Here is a 13,812-nt window from a genome sequence, read left to right as displayed (position 1 = left end):
TAGGATGCAACAAAACCAACCACAACTCTACATGATCCATTATAAAAGCAACATTTTGAACACATCCCAATGTGTGAATGAAACGTGTAGAGAGAGCTTGCAAAGATGGAGCAGATATGGCAGAAAGATTGTATGTATGTGGGAGAGAGAGTAGGAGACAAACCTAACGAGAGAGAGAGAGTGAGAGAGAGAGAAAGGAAGAAGTTAGGTCTGTGAGAAAGATGGAGACATGTAATATACGTGAGATGCGTGTGCATCCGGATTTTGTACACATGGAAGGAGAAGAGACAACGGGTTTGATGAGAGAGCTGGAAAAACATGGACGAGAGGGGATGGATCTCGTGGGTTGAGGGATTGATATTTTTGTGCGGGAGAGAGAGAGAGGGATTGGTAATTTTGTGCGGGAGAGGGGGTGGAGGGGGAGGAGTCAGTCAGCCGTCGTCACATCATCCTGCTTCCAAATGGCCCCGCATTCTCTAGTGCAGTGTGATCGCCGTCTTCGATCTCCTCAATGCCCTCTTTGAAGATAGAGGTGGTGTGCATGCTGGGGTGCAGAGAAGCACAAGCGAGAGTGGTCGCCATATAACCTTGGATGGGGATGAAGTGTGTTCTCATGGGAGGTGGGAGTGTGTGTGAAGTGTGTGTGTGTGTCAGATATTGAGAGAAATCTAACCTATGGAGAGAATGTGTGTGTATGTGACGGAAAGCTACATGCTAAATAGGGTTTTCACGAAGAGATTGTGCGTGCGAGATAGAGAGCGATATGCGAGCCTTGAGGTGGGCAAGGGTCGGGTGAGGGTGTCAAAATGTGTGCATTGATGCATGTGTTACATGCGATCGTGTGAGGGATGGACGAATCGAGAGAGATGGTTGTTGTGTTATGGATGCTCCTCTCTCTCCCTCTCTCTCTCTCTCTCTCGCACACACAAGTACAAATAGAAGACCGTTCTCTCATGTATACACAATGTATCGGCATCTCTCTCTGTCTCACTCATGCATGATCATTTGCACATTCACACCTCTCTATGTCTCTATCACACGCACACCGTCTCCACATTGCCCTTTTGCCACAACACACATATGTACACATACACACGTTCTCTCTCATTCGCACACATAGAATCAGTATAAAAAACTAGGGTGCACCTAAAACATCCAAATCCAAATAAACACGAACTGAAGCTAAATTAAAATATATGGAAATATTGTAGCGTGAAGAACTTTTCCAGGAAAAAAAGTTGAGTAATATTCGGAGATTGTTTTCACACACAGAAAAAGGTTCAGTGGATGTCCTTCGTGCGCGACATGGTGACACGCCGTTCAATCGACCGCGCGGCCGCGGTGCATGCGCTTGCACAGGATTCCGTATCGTTGCTGTGTTAACTAATATGGTAGTATAAGCGCTGCCTCAGTCTAAAGTTTACATGTACTAGTACGGTGTTCTTTTAAGTTTGACCAACCCTATATGATACTAAACTAAGCTCCCACACGCGCACTCATCAATATGCTGCCGCCGTCGTTGCGCATGCCGGTGCTCGCCTGCTTCGGCCGACCATTTCTCGCTGATACGTCTGCAATGTATCTATAATTTATGAACTATTCATGCTGTTTTATTATAATTCTTGGATGTTTTACAATCATTTTATAGCAACTTTATATCATTTTTTGGGACTAACCTATTGACCCAGCGCCCAGTGCCAGTTGCTGTTTTTGCTTGTTTTTTACATCGCAGGAAATCAATACCAAACGGAGTCCAAATGCAACGAAACTCCACGGAGATTTTTTATGGACCAGAAGACATCCATTAGGCCAGAGTAGCACCTGGGGGGGTGCCCCGAGGGGGGCACAACCCACCAGGACACGCCTGGGGGCCCAGAAGCACCCAGGTGGGTTGTGCCCACCTCGGTGGCCTCCCGCACCCCCTCTTTACCCTATAAATTCACAAATATTCCAAAACCTTTCGGGGTTAACCTAGATCAGAAGTTCCGCCGCCGCAAGGCTCTGTAGCCACCGAAAACCAATCTAGACCCTTTCCGGCACCCTGCCGGAGGGGGGAATCATCTCCGGTGGCCATCTTCATCATCCCGGCAATCACCACGATGAGGAGGGAGTAGTTCACCCTCGGGGCTGAGGGTTTGTACCAGTAGCTATGTGTTTAATCTCTCTCTCTCTCTCTCGTGATCTATATCATGGGCTTTGTTAATAAAGATGGATCATATGATGTTTCTCCCCTCTATACTCTTGTTGTGATGAATTGAATCTTTACCCTTTGAAGTTTTGTCTTGTCGGATTGAATATTCAGAGATGACAACACATGATGTATGTCTTGCGGTATGAATACTTGAGGTGACAATTGGGGTAATTTATTGATTCACTTGATGTATTTTATGGCACTCAACTTGCGGATTCCCGAGGTGACGTTGGGGTAATCTTTGCCTAGGGGTTGATGCATGTTTTTATTATATTTTCTCTAATAGAAACTTTGGGGTCTCTTTGTAGTTCTTTGTGTGGATTGAGTATTATGAATATGAATTTGCTTTGGTGTTATTTTAGTACGAACTCTTGATTAGATTGATCGGAAAGAATAGCTTGCGTTATTTTAGTACGAACTCTAGGATAGATCAAACGGAAAGAATAGCTTTGAGGTAGTTTCGTACCCTACAAACAATTTCTATCTTTTGTTCTCCGCTAATAGGAACTCGGTAGTGACTCTTTATTGCACTTTGAGGGATAATTAAATGATCCAACTATGTTAGCACTGTTGGGAGATTGCACTAGCAAAAGTACGGACCCTAGGCCATGTTTTTAAGCATTGCAATACCGTCTTTGTGCCTGTTTCTATTTGCTACCTTGCTATTTATATTTATTCAGATTATAAAAATATATTTCTACCATCAATATTACACTTTTATCACCATCTCTTCGCCGAACTAGTGCACCTATACAATTTGCCATTGTATTGGGTGTGTTGGGGACACAAGAGATTTCTTGTATTTGGTTGAAGGGTTGTTCGAGAGAGACCATCTTCATCCTACACCTCCCACGAATTGTTAACCTTAGGTCATCCACTTGAGGGAAAATTGCTACTGTCCTACAAAACTCTGTGCTTGGAGGCCCAACACGAGTCTACAAGAATAAAGTTGCATAGTAGACATCACTTGCCCATCACCGTCGTGTCCCCACCATCCCTGTGCCATGAAGCGAAGGCTCGCCTGCTCACGCCATCTGCAGTCCCTCCTCGCGATGCTGCCATGCTGCCAAGCATGCGAGCAGCTGGTGGAGTCGCGTCTATGCACATAGCATACGAAGAGGAGGACGAGCGCGTGCTCCAGCACGCCGGCGAGGAGGAGCTAGCGTGTCATTGTCGTCTCTGCCCGCGCGGAGGAGGCGCGCATGGTGGCTGCCACGGTGGAATCCGGTCGCTCCCCCGCCGAGCTCACAAACCGGGTGCGGATGCGGAATTTACCTTTGAGACCTTGAATGTCACGTGGATCCTGCAATCTAAAGGAGCAATTTGGGCCAGTCGACTCTTGTGAGCCGTTGGATGCAACATGGACGGCCAGAACAGCTTCTTCAACCTCCGAAATTGATGTACTGTTCATCTTCTCTCTCAGGCATCAAGCCGCCAGCCCGCCACATGCCTAACCGTCTGCCGCCGCCCCGCCCTCCCCTGAACCGCCTGCCACAGCTATGCTCCTCCCACCCCCGCCATCCATTTAACCCCGGGCAAGATCCATTTTTTCCGGTGAACTGCATTCCACACCCAACACTCATAAGATAGATCATGGGCACCCTGCCACCCTAATATAGATACTGGGGTAGCTTCTCTGCCATCTTCTTCCTTCGCTCCGTCAAACTTCTTTCACAAATCGACTGACCCAAATTATACTACTAGTACATATTAAGTACATTAGGAACGCAAAGAACCGAGCAATAGTACCAACTACAAGAAGAACAGTAGTAAGACATACTAGTAGTACTGTACGTACAAAAGAGTTCAAATAACGAGAAAGAACATAAACATAGGTCTACTGGGGGCTCAGCACAACACAACTCTGAAATAAAACTAAGCAACTAGTCCGCTTGACACTGCAGTAGAACCAGCATGAGTGACGACACGGCCACCTTACTCGGAGTCCGAGTCCATGTCCTCGACTTCGTCCTCGTCCCTCTTCCTCTTCCTCTTCACTGACGCTTCTTTGCTTGAACCGGACACTGGGCTCTGCTTCTTCATCCAACCCTTGTAGATATTTAAACAAAGGTAGGCATCCGTTGCTGCGTACAGGATGTGATCTTCATCTATTGTCTTCGACTCCCATGCATGATGAAACTCGTGGTGAGGTTTCTTCAGTTGAGCGTACGAAGGATCAATCATGGCTGCTGCCAGGGTCATCATTAAAGGCTGAGAGGAGGACACCAGGCTTTCCTTCTGGAGATCGAAGGGCTGGCCTACAACGAGGCCTATCCGACCCAGGACTATCCTGTCGTTTGTGAAGTCTACAGTAACGAATTTCACTCTTTTGTCCTTGAGGAAGTTCTTAAAATCCTCGCACTCAATGTCGGGATGGCATATGCGGTAGACCAAGCACACGTTATGTACGCAAACCCAGATCACGGCGGGCTTCTTCTTCTCTGCCTCCTTTAGAACCTTCTCGCTTTCGAGGACAGTGGCGTACTCAACATCTAGCCGAGCGACCCACTCATCCTTTGAAATTTGGAACATGCGTAGGAAGCGAGCAAGGCATGCTTCCACCGTCGCGGATCTACGGGTGTAGATGATGATGAACTCATCGCCGGTGATGGTTCTAACTTGATACTCAACGACAATCATGGAGATTTGGGAGGCCATGGATTTTGGAGGCGGGTTAGGAGAAGTTTAACTGGTGTAATGTGAAAGGACGGGACGACTCGGAGCGAACTGTTGTAAGGTAGAAGACGAGGACGAGTAGGGCGTGCGAACGACGTGGGGTGGTGGCTTGCCCGATGGATAAACGACTGCATGCCCCCAAAGAGTTCTCGAGTACTATGCGGGACCTACTAGATGTCATGTCTACTAGACCCATATCATAGGCCTGACGGTTTATCTTCTGCGTGTTCGCACGCCATGCCAGCGCGTGCATGTAACTTCACTTAATTCCGTCAACCGTCGCGCCTCCCACGACCTTCGCCTCCCTCGCGCGGTCGCGCCCTTTGGGACTTCGGACGGCTATAAATGAGCAATTTTTTTGCCTACTCTGCATGCATGATACTCCCTCCGGTCCTTTTTACTCCGCGTAAGATTTGTGTCAAGTCAAAGTTTGCAAAGTTTTTGACCAAATTTATACTAAAAATATCAATATCTACAATACCGAATATATATTTTATGAAACTACGTTTCATAATGAGAATAAAAATATTGATTTGACATTGTGAATGTTGATACATTTTTCTATAAGCCTGGTCAAAGTAGAGGTACATTGACTTCAGACAAAATTTATATGCACAATGCAGACTAGTTCCTCCGTCCAGGTGCGTGTCGTGTCCTATCTAGTCATCAAAACAAGGTTAGCTATTAGAGTACTACTACCCCCCTTCTAGTTTAAAGGGCTTGATTCAAAATTTTCACCTACTCCTACCGAGATAGAGGCGGTGGAATAGTTTTGTAGTCTGCAAAAGTACTCAATTAATGCTCTCGTTCTTCACAAAAAATGTTTTTACAAATGCATTATCGTATTGCGTGCATGCATGAACACTAGTAAATGACAAAGATTTTTACATGCACTAGCAAGATGCCCGTGCGTTGCACGGAACATCAAGATGCGTTTGTATGAGTAGTTTATCTTGTGGGAGAAAAGGATGAACAAGGGAAGGCCTTATCTGTGAATGTGGAGAGGAGTGCGGGTAAATTGTCATAGTTTCCTTCCTATCCATTAGATATAGATCAGACGACCTATATTGCAGGATGGCAGGCACACCATCATCACCAACTCTGCTTTTTATAAGAGTAGAGAGTAGAGATTAGTTAATATTCTCTTTAGGCTACTCATAGTGGAAAGTATCATATACTAGTATCATGTGCATGATACTAGTGTATGATACGGGACTACCTTTATAGTGCCATGCATGACCCAAAGTAGCATAGTATTTAACATGATACGGTATCTACCTATGTTACTCTAACCCCCCTCTCTTCTTTAATTCTTTGCCACATCAGCATGTTTGCTATTCCCGTGTGCATGATACCAGCTAGTAAGATACTGACTCCGTCCGGGTTTATTAGGCCCCCTCTTATTTTGGGCTAAAATTTGACCTATAAATTTAACTTAGAAAATGTAAACTATATGTCACAAAAATTATATTGTCGGAAAGCTCTTTCAAATACACATCCAACAATATTTTTTATAGCATATACTTTATATTTTAGTAGTCTATAGGTTTTCAAAGTCTAGCCCAAAATACGATGGGGCCCAATAAACCCGGACGGAGGTAGTACCACATTACCACCATTATGGCCAGCCTTAATCATCGCATGCAATAATTTAGTGCACCTTGAAATCTGAACACCTGCTTGACTCTCCTTCTCCCTCCGGCAGTCCCACCACTCCACCCCGTGTGGAAAAAATCTGCATGCATGACTCTCCTCCCCCCGCGCTCGTCCCACTGTGACCAGCAATATTTCCACCCTTCCCTCCCCCGTAATTTACTCCAAAAAATATGCCCACGTAGCTGTTATGTTAATCACACAACATATCTTACGGGATGCTACTTCAGTTACTTAACTGCAGGTGCATTGGGTCACTGACATGTGCACCCAACAGGCATCTGGCCCACATGTCAGTGACGCAACTACACATGCAGTTAAGTCACTGAAGCTCAGTCCATATCTTACATAGGTGTGCCATTGCTCGCTATAAATACTGCGCCTCCCACGGCATTCGGAAGAATGGTCACGTTCATCGCTATCTCCTCCCCCTCCCTCTCACGTCGACCACCATGGCATCACCCCTCCCAAGCCCTAGGCGCCCCTCGCTGCACCACGCGGACGGTCATGCGTCGCCGTTCCGTAACTCGCCGCCACTAGTCGAGGAGGACGCGTCGGTGTTTCGCTCCTCGCCGCGACGCGTCGAGGTGGACGCGTCAGCGTTCCCAGTCTCGCCAGCACACGCGTCTGAGAACGCGTCGGCTCCCCGCTACAAGCAGAACGTCGCGCCGCCCGCCGAGCCCCCCCAGCCTTGAGAAGCTTTGGAAAGAAATGGAGGTCGCCTTGTGGGAGGCTTTGCCTCCGGCAGAGCGCGCCAAAATAGAGGCAGAGAAGAAGGCCAAGGAAGAGAAGCGTGCCGCGAGGCAGGCTGCCTAGCAGGCCTATGTCGCGTTCGAGAGAGTCAGGCAATTGGCCCTTTGGCATAAGGCTCATGCGAGGGCCATGAGGGTGGCGGAGGACACCCGTGCCAAAGCCCTGAGTGCAATCGGGCCCAAGCGCCTCATCTATGCTTGGCGGTACGTGGTCCGGGTGCACGCTTCCAGCAAGGAGGAGTACCTGTTGGCGCCGGATCACCACACCGATGAGATCGCGCTCGCCCATTGGGAAGCCGCCAATTAGCACCTTGCGAGTTGCGAGGCTGAGGAAGAGGCGTTGTGTCAGCGCGCTGGGAAACGGCCGCGCACCAGGGCACTCGTGGCGCGCCGCAAGCACTCCTGCGAGCGTTGTGGCTTTTATAGGAATAATTTAGTTTGGTAAGGCGATCTCATTAGTTTTGGGACGCAAATGATAAATCTCGAACGTTCGGGAATTATTAGCGTCCTTAATTAAGTATGTAAAAGGAAAAGTTTGGAAACCTTGTGTATCCGTATGCATTTTGTAAGTACGTGCATATAGCACAAACTTTACTATTATCGCACCACACGTCTCTCTCTATATATGCTTGCAGACTGTGCTGCTACTATTACTTATGTACGTGCAAATGCACGTTTTAACATTACGATGCGGTTTTTGTAAAAGTAGAAAAACAGCACTATTCAAGCTTGTGAAACGATTCAATGCAAAAGAAATGCAAAAATGCTCGTTTGATTGTTTACTTTTAGCTCCCTTCTTTGTGGTTATTTCTCTATCATACTTTGTACGGAGTATCTCACTGGTCGGGAAGGCATGCAAATTCCCAAACCGCTTCCTACACCATGTATAGAATTTTTTGCCTAACAAGTTGTGCCGTGCAATTGGAATTCCAACTTGAGTACTACTACTAGGAGTACCAGGGGCCAACTTTTTTTAGGCTTCTAGGAGTAGTAGCTAGGGATACTAGGAGTAGTAGCTAGGGATCGAGTGTGCGAGATGAACCGGCCAAAGTAAATGCAGAGAGATGAAATGCAAAAAAGACGGAGGGATGTGATGGTTGCTTGTCCGTTTATTTTATCAGGCCACTTATTACTAGGAGTGGTGGGGTTTTGTGATATGACGGCTTTACTGCCACGCCACGAGCGGGGTGAGACTCCCGTGCAGCGCTGCCCTCTACACTAGTACTACTACCTCATTCGTGGTTTATTAGTCCCCCATTGAAGTTGACTGAAGATTTAACTGACAAAATGTTAGTGCATGTCAACAAAAACTATATCGTTGGATTCGTATTTGAACACAATTTTCAATGATATAATTTTTGGTGACATGCATGAGCATTTATCGTACTATATATAATGTTAGTTAAATTTATGGTTGTACTAATATATAGTAAGGCGCCCGTGCGTTGCGCGGAACAGTGAAAAGCATTGATCGGGGAGTTGTTTATTTTGACAAAGTATGTGGGGGTCATCTCATGTGTAACGAGTATCGATAGGTTTCTTTGGATATTATTTCTTCTCTAGAGCTCACACACATCCGGTTGAAATAGATAAAAAAAGTATCTTTTGCAAACAAAAGCGTTCAACTGTTCGACCTGCATCCAAAACTTGTGAAGAAACACCACTTTTATTCAAGCGCGATACTCTAATAGAGCAAGATCATGCATGGGAGGTTCTATACTATATAAATAAGAAGTCTCCACATGCTTAGACGACACATTACATTGAGCGAATACTAATGATCAACATTTAAGTTGGTAACGCATATGTCCAGGTGAAGCTCCTTGGAGTCCCTGTGCACCATCTTGGGGTGAAAATCATACCATGGGTCTTCCATGTCCACATCGTCGGGAATGGAGCAGCTCGCCACAGTCCCAGTCAGCATGATGGAGGCAGTGTGGGCGCCCACGTACCTCTGAGGGGCAGTAACAGTGAGCACACACCCGTACACCGGCCTCGTGTCAGTTTCAGCGGCATTTCCCCTGATGCACACTACAGAGACGGGGCGGTACCCTGCGCGGGCCTTGCCGATGCCCACGACCAAGAGGAATACGCTGCCGTCCTCCTCCGCGACTAGCAGGCGGCAGTGATCCTCCAGCGACTCCGGCACGGCGAACGGGTAGCACGTCTCGTACTTGATGTTCACCGCCGCGGGCCAGTAGTGATGGACGGACGGTGCCGTGAGCTGATGCACGAGGCTCGCCGGCAAGCCCTCAAACAGCGGCGTGCAGTCATAGTAGTAGTCGGGCGCGCGCGCATCTAGAACTATGCTCCACCAGCGAGTGCTGGTCGACGTACCTCTCATAGCCGAAACTCTTGTAGACGCAGGGCACCTTGGAGGCATCGACCAGGCCGTCCATGAAAAGGGAGTGGCTGTAGGGGACGTTGCGCCTGTTGAATATATGAGCAAGTTACTACGATATTTAATCCAAATAAGCACAAAATAAATCATGACGGCTATAACAAAGATTAAACTAATAATGTGGACTAGCATAGTAGATGAACAGATCGAATCTAGGACACAGACTAGAAACATGAATTCTACCACGATTTCGAAGAAGAAGGATAGAAACACATACGGTGCAACGGGAGCAGCACCATTGGCGTTGAGGTTGTTGCCCATGTCGTTGAGGAAGAGGTTGCCGAGGTCGGGGAAGAAGTCGTTGTCGGTGAAGTCGTCGCTGCCAGCAGTCACGCGAGTGCGCTCCCCAAATTCCAACAGCGCCCGCCGAATGGAGCACAGGAGGGAGTGGCTGTAGGTGACGTTGCGGCTGCCGAATGGAGCGCAGGAGTAGCACACGAAGCAGTAGATGGTGCTCCTCCCTAGTCTCTATCTCTACTCTACTCTTATAAAAAACCGAATTGGTGATGATGGTGTGTCTGCCATCTTGTAATATAGACCATGTGATCTATATCTGACAGATAGAAAGCAAACTATCACAATTTTACAAAAGATACCCGCACCTCTCTCCACATTTACAGATAAGGCCTTGCCTCGTTCATCTTATCTCCCACAATCTCATTGCTAAGCAATTAAAAAAGGAAGTCTCTGGAACAATCTAGCATGGTGGCCGCTGCCGCCTGCCGACGCCGTCCATCCCCATGCCTCCGCCTAGTCCAACCACCAGTCACCACCACATCCCACTCCTCCTCACCTTATCTCTCATCTTTCTCAAGATATCATTTTTTCAATGAAATTCTCGAGATACCATTTTTTCGATAAAATTCTTGAGATATCATTAGTTTTTTACACATGGGATTACTCCTGCATGGGTTAATCACAACAGGTGTTTTGAACAAAATGCATCTTGATGTTCCGTGCAATGCATGGGCATCTTGCTAGTTTGCATATAATTCCAAACACCATGTAGACACTGTCTTTGACCATTTTACAACTATGTTAGTACCATTGTTAGTGGTCAGGCGGTGCAAGTTATAGCCGCGGCTGTTTTAACCTTTTTTAGTAATGATATCTAGCTATTGTTCGCCACGAGCTCAATCCTGGCGAATCCCACGTAAACGTCAGATTTCCTTCCAACAGTGGCATGTTTTTAAGCCATAGTATTTGACAAAACCGCCACCCTTACACACGTACTGTGACTGCGTCGCGGGCGTTTGCAACTGCCGTGCTCCCGTCGAACGTTTTCTAGGGATTGGAGTTAGCACCGATGGTGGTTCGTAGTCGTTCCACGCTCGGGCATTAAGTTTGTAACTATTTTAGATTAGAATATACTACTCCTCCGGTGCTAGTAGTAGAGCAGAGTCCTACTCCACTACTCTATATGCAAACTAGGGCATAGTAGTAGGTACTGCAGGGAGTACTAGTACTGTGATCACTCAAGCAAGTTGTCTGGCATCAATATGACCCTATGCTACTGGGATATGTCTTGTAAGTCAAGTGGCGTGTTGTTGTCATCATCACCTATCCACTTCCCGCAACACATATTCGCTTCTCCATCTTCGTCCGCACATAATCGTCCAATCTTCCATCCCCGCTAAGGCACCTCCCCCCTCTTCCGAAACCCAAGCACTAACAATGGCAGAACCGAGCAGCGTCCGCCAAAAGAGTGGCTGGAATTCGCTCCCCACGGAGGTAATAAAGCTCATTGTTTCGCGTGTGGACAATCTCAGTACCATGCCGCTCGCCGCGGGCTCGTCGGGGCTATACCGCTTACTCAAAGCCCTCAGGCCAGAGCTTTTTAAGCCAGCTCCTTGCTTGCTGATGCCACCTGATCTTCAGAAACGGTGTGTCACACAGCATAACAATCATAGGGTGGCGAGCATCAACCCCCTTGACTGCGATCTGGTCCCCGTCACCCTCAACTACATTAACGGTATGTACTGGGTCGGCATGAACACGTCTTGGATGGTGCTCACCGACGGTCGTGGCAGCTGGATGCTCGTGGAGGTCTACACCGGATGATTGATACCCTTCCTTCGATTAACACTGCACTGCTTTGGCACCGTGGCCCAGAATACTCGGAATCTTACAGTAGCCAACGTGATACCAAGTTTGATTTGTTCAAGGTTGTAATCTGCCAAGTGCCCACAAGATCCGCGAATTATAAAGACTTCAGGCTAATTGCGTTCTTCAACCCAGGTCTCGCCTATCTGACAGGTCACTGCGGTAAGTGGATAAATCTGCACGTCCATCGTAGGATCATACATCCTCCATGGTTCTCTGATGCCATTGAACACAAGGGCTTTACGCTGTGGACTCCTTCTATGGCTAGAAGTATTGCTGGCCTACTCCAGTCATCGCTACAAACGGCTGTTACAGCAGTATGTTACTTTCCTATAAATATCATGATGGCTTGCTTATATTACTGTCAACATTTACTTCAAAAATATTCATGCTCGTAAAATGTTGTTCATAAGATTGACTACAGTACGAGCCCTTTTTTATTTGACTCCAACTTGATATGATGTTGTAGGCCGCCTGGTGTCTCTACCCTTCCTAATCCCAAAACCTTTCAAAGAAAAGTGGCATGGCAGTTGCAGGTGGTTCCTGGCTCGATCAGACGACGGCAAACAATTGATGATCGTTCGCACGTACCGGACGTGTTGTTTCGCGGAATACAATCACAGTCACTGCAAGGTCTTTGAGCAGGATCCCAACTTCTCTGGGCCTTCTGGAATTTTTGACTGGAGGCTGGTAAGTAGCCTTGGTACATGCTCTCTGTTTCTTGGACTGAATTATCCGATTAACCAGGAGATAACCAATGACAAGGATCATGATGGCAGTGCGGTTTCGTTCATCAGGCAAAATGTGTCTACACAGCGTACCGTGCGTCTCTCCATGCACCATGCCCTGATATGTGCCGCCACGCACTGCAGCCCAAAGTAGGAGAGAGGGTCACAAGTATCAGACTTCTACCTGTGGCTGGAGTTTCCCCCGTCAGGCACCCATCTGGTTCAAGCCGTCAGCCAATCTCCACAGCCTAATAAATAGTAACGTCTAACTGAGCCAGTTAGTTTGATGTGTACACTTGGTGTAGTAGGATCTTTATTTAGTTATGCATACACTTGTTCTTTTTGATAGCCCTTTTGTAATGATGGCTGATGTTTGGTTTGGAAGAGAGAGCTGCGTCTTTACTCTTCTGGCCTACTTACTGCTTCTGTTGCACCCCCAGCCCTGGTTGCTGCTGATGTTTTCAATGTACAATCAATAGTATATTTCGTCTATTGGTTGAATAAATGTGTTGTTAGAACGACAAACACAATGTTTTGGAAGTCGTTGCATGGTCCGATCCTATAGTGCCGTGTACCGTACATAGCGCATACTATTTTTTGTACGGAACACATTTTCCACTTGTCGATAACATGCAGCCCACTGATGAAGGCCCAATAGAGGAGCCCATAATTAACTGGAAGGGGAGGCTCTCACATGAATCTGGCCTAGGTACATGCTCATGGTCCCCTAAACATTAGTAAGTAAATAAATAAATAAATAGATAAAGCTAAATGCTCATGCACCAGTTCTTTAAATTCACGATTTGAAAAGTCTAATTTTAACAGGAGGATATTATTTCCTATGATAGTGTCATTACATTCAGCCGATATTATTTTTAGGCAAAGATAGCGACCAGTCTTCTTTCTCCCACCATTTTCTTCCTGCAACCAGCGGACCCATGCAAATCATAGTCAACGTCGTAAATAGTTCCGATCCATTTTTATTTTTCGATAAGAATGCCTAACCCAGCCCAACACATTGGCGACACCACTTTATCCTCCGCCTTGGTGCGCTCGCCGCGGCGCCGCCGTCCGGCCCTGACAACATAGTGAATCGGGAGAGGACTATAGTTGTGAGGATGATAGTACGGACCCACCAGGTCCACACCCGAACACAAGCAAGCACCTCTTTTACTACTCAGATGCACCCCTCGGTTTTTTACTCTAATCCACCCTGCTGATATCTAGGACCCACATCATTGTCAACGTATAGTCAATTAGCGACAGAATTGCACAACTTTTTTGAGGATTTGCTCGGAGGAGCAGGCT

This window comes from Triticum aestivum, chromosome 4D, assembly GCF_018294505.1.
Source record: "Triticum aestivum cultivar Chinese Spring chromosome 4D, IWGSC CS RefSeq v2.1, whole genome shotgun sequence".
In the NCBI taxonomy this organism is placed as follows: Eukaryota; Viridiplantae; Streptophyta; class Magnoliopsida; order Poales; family Poaceae; genus Triticum; species Triticum aestivum.
This window is presented reverse-complemented; position numbering follows the sequence as displayed.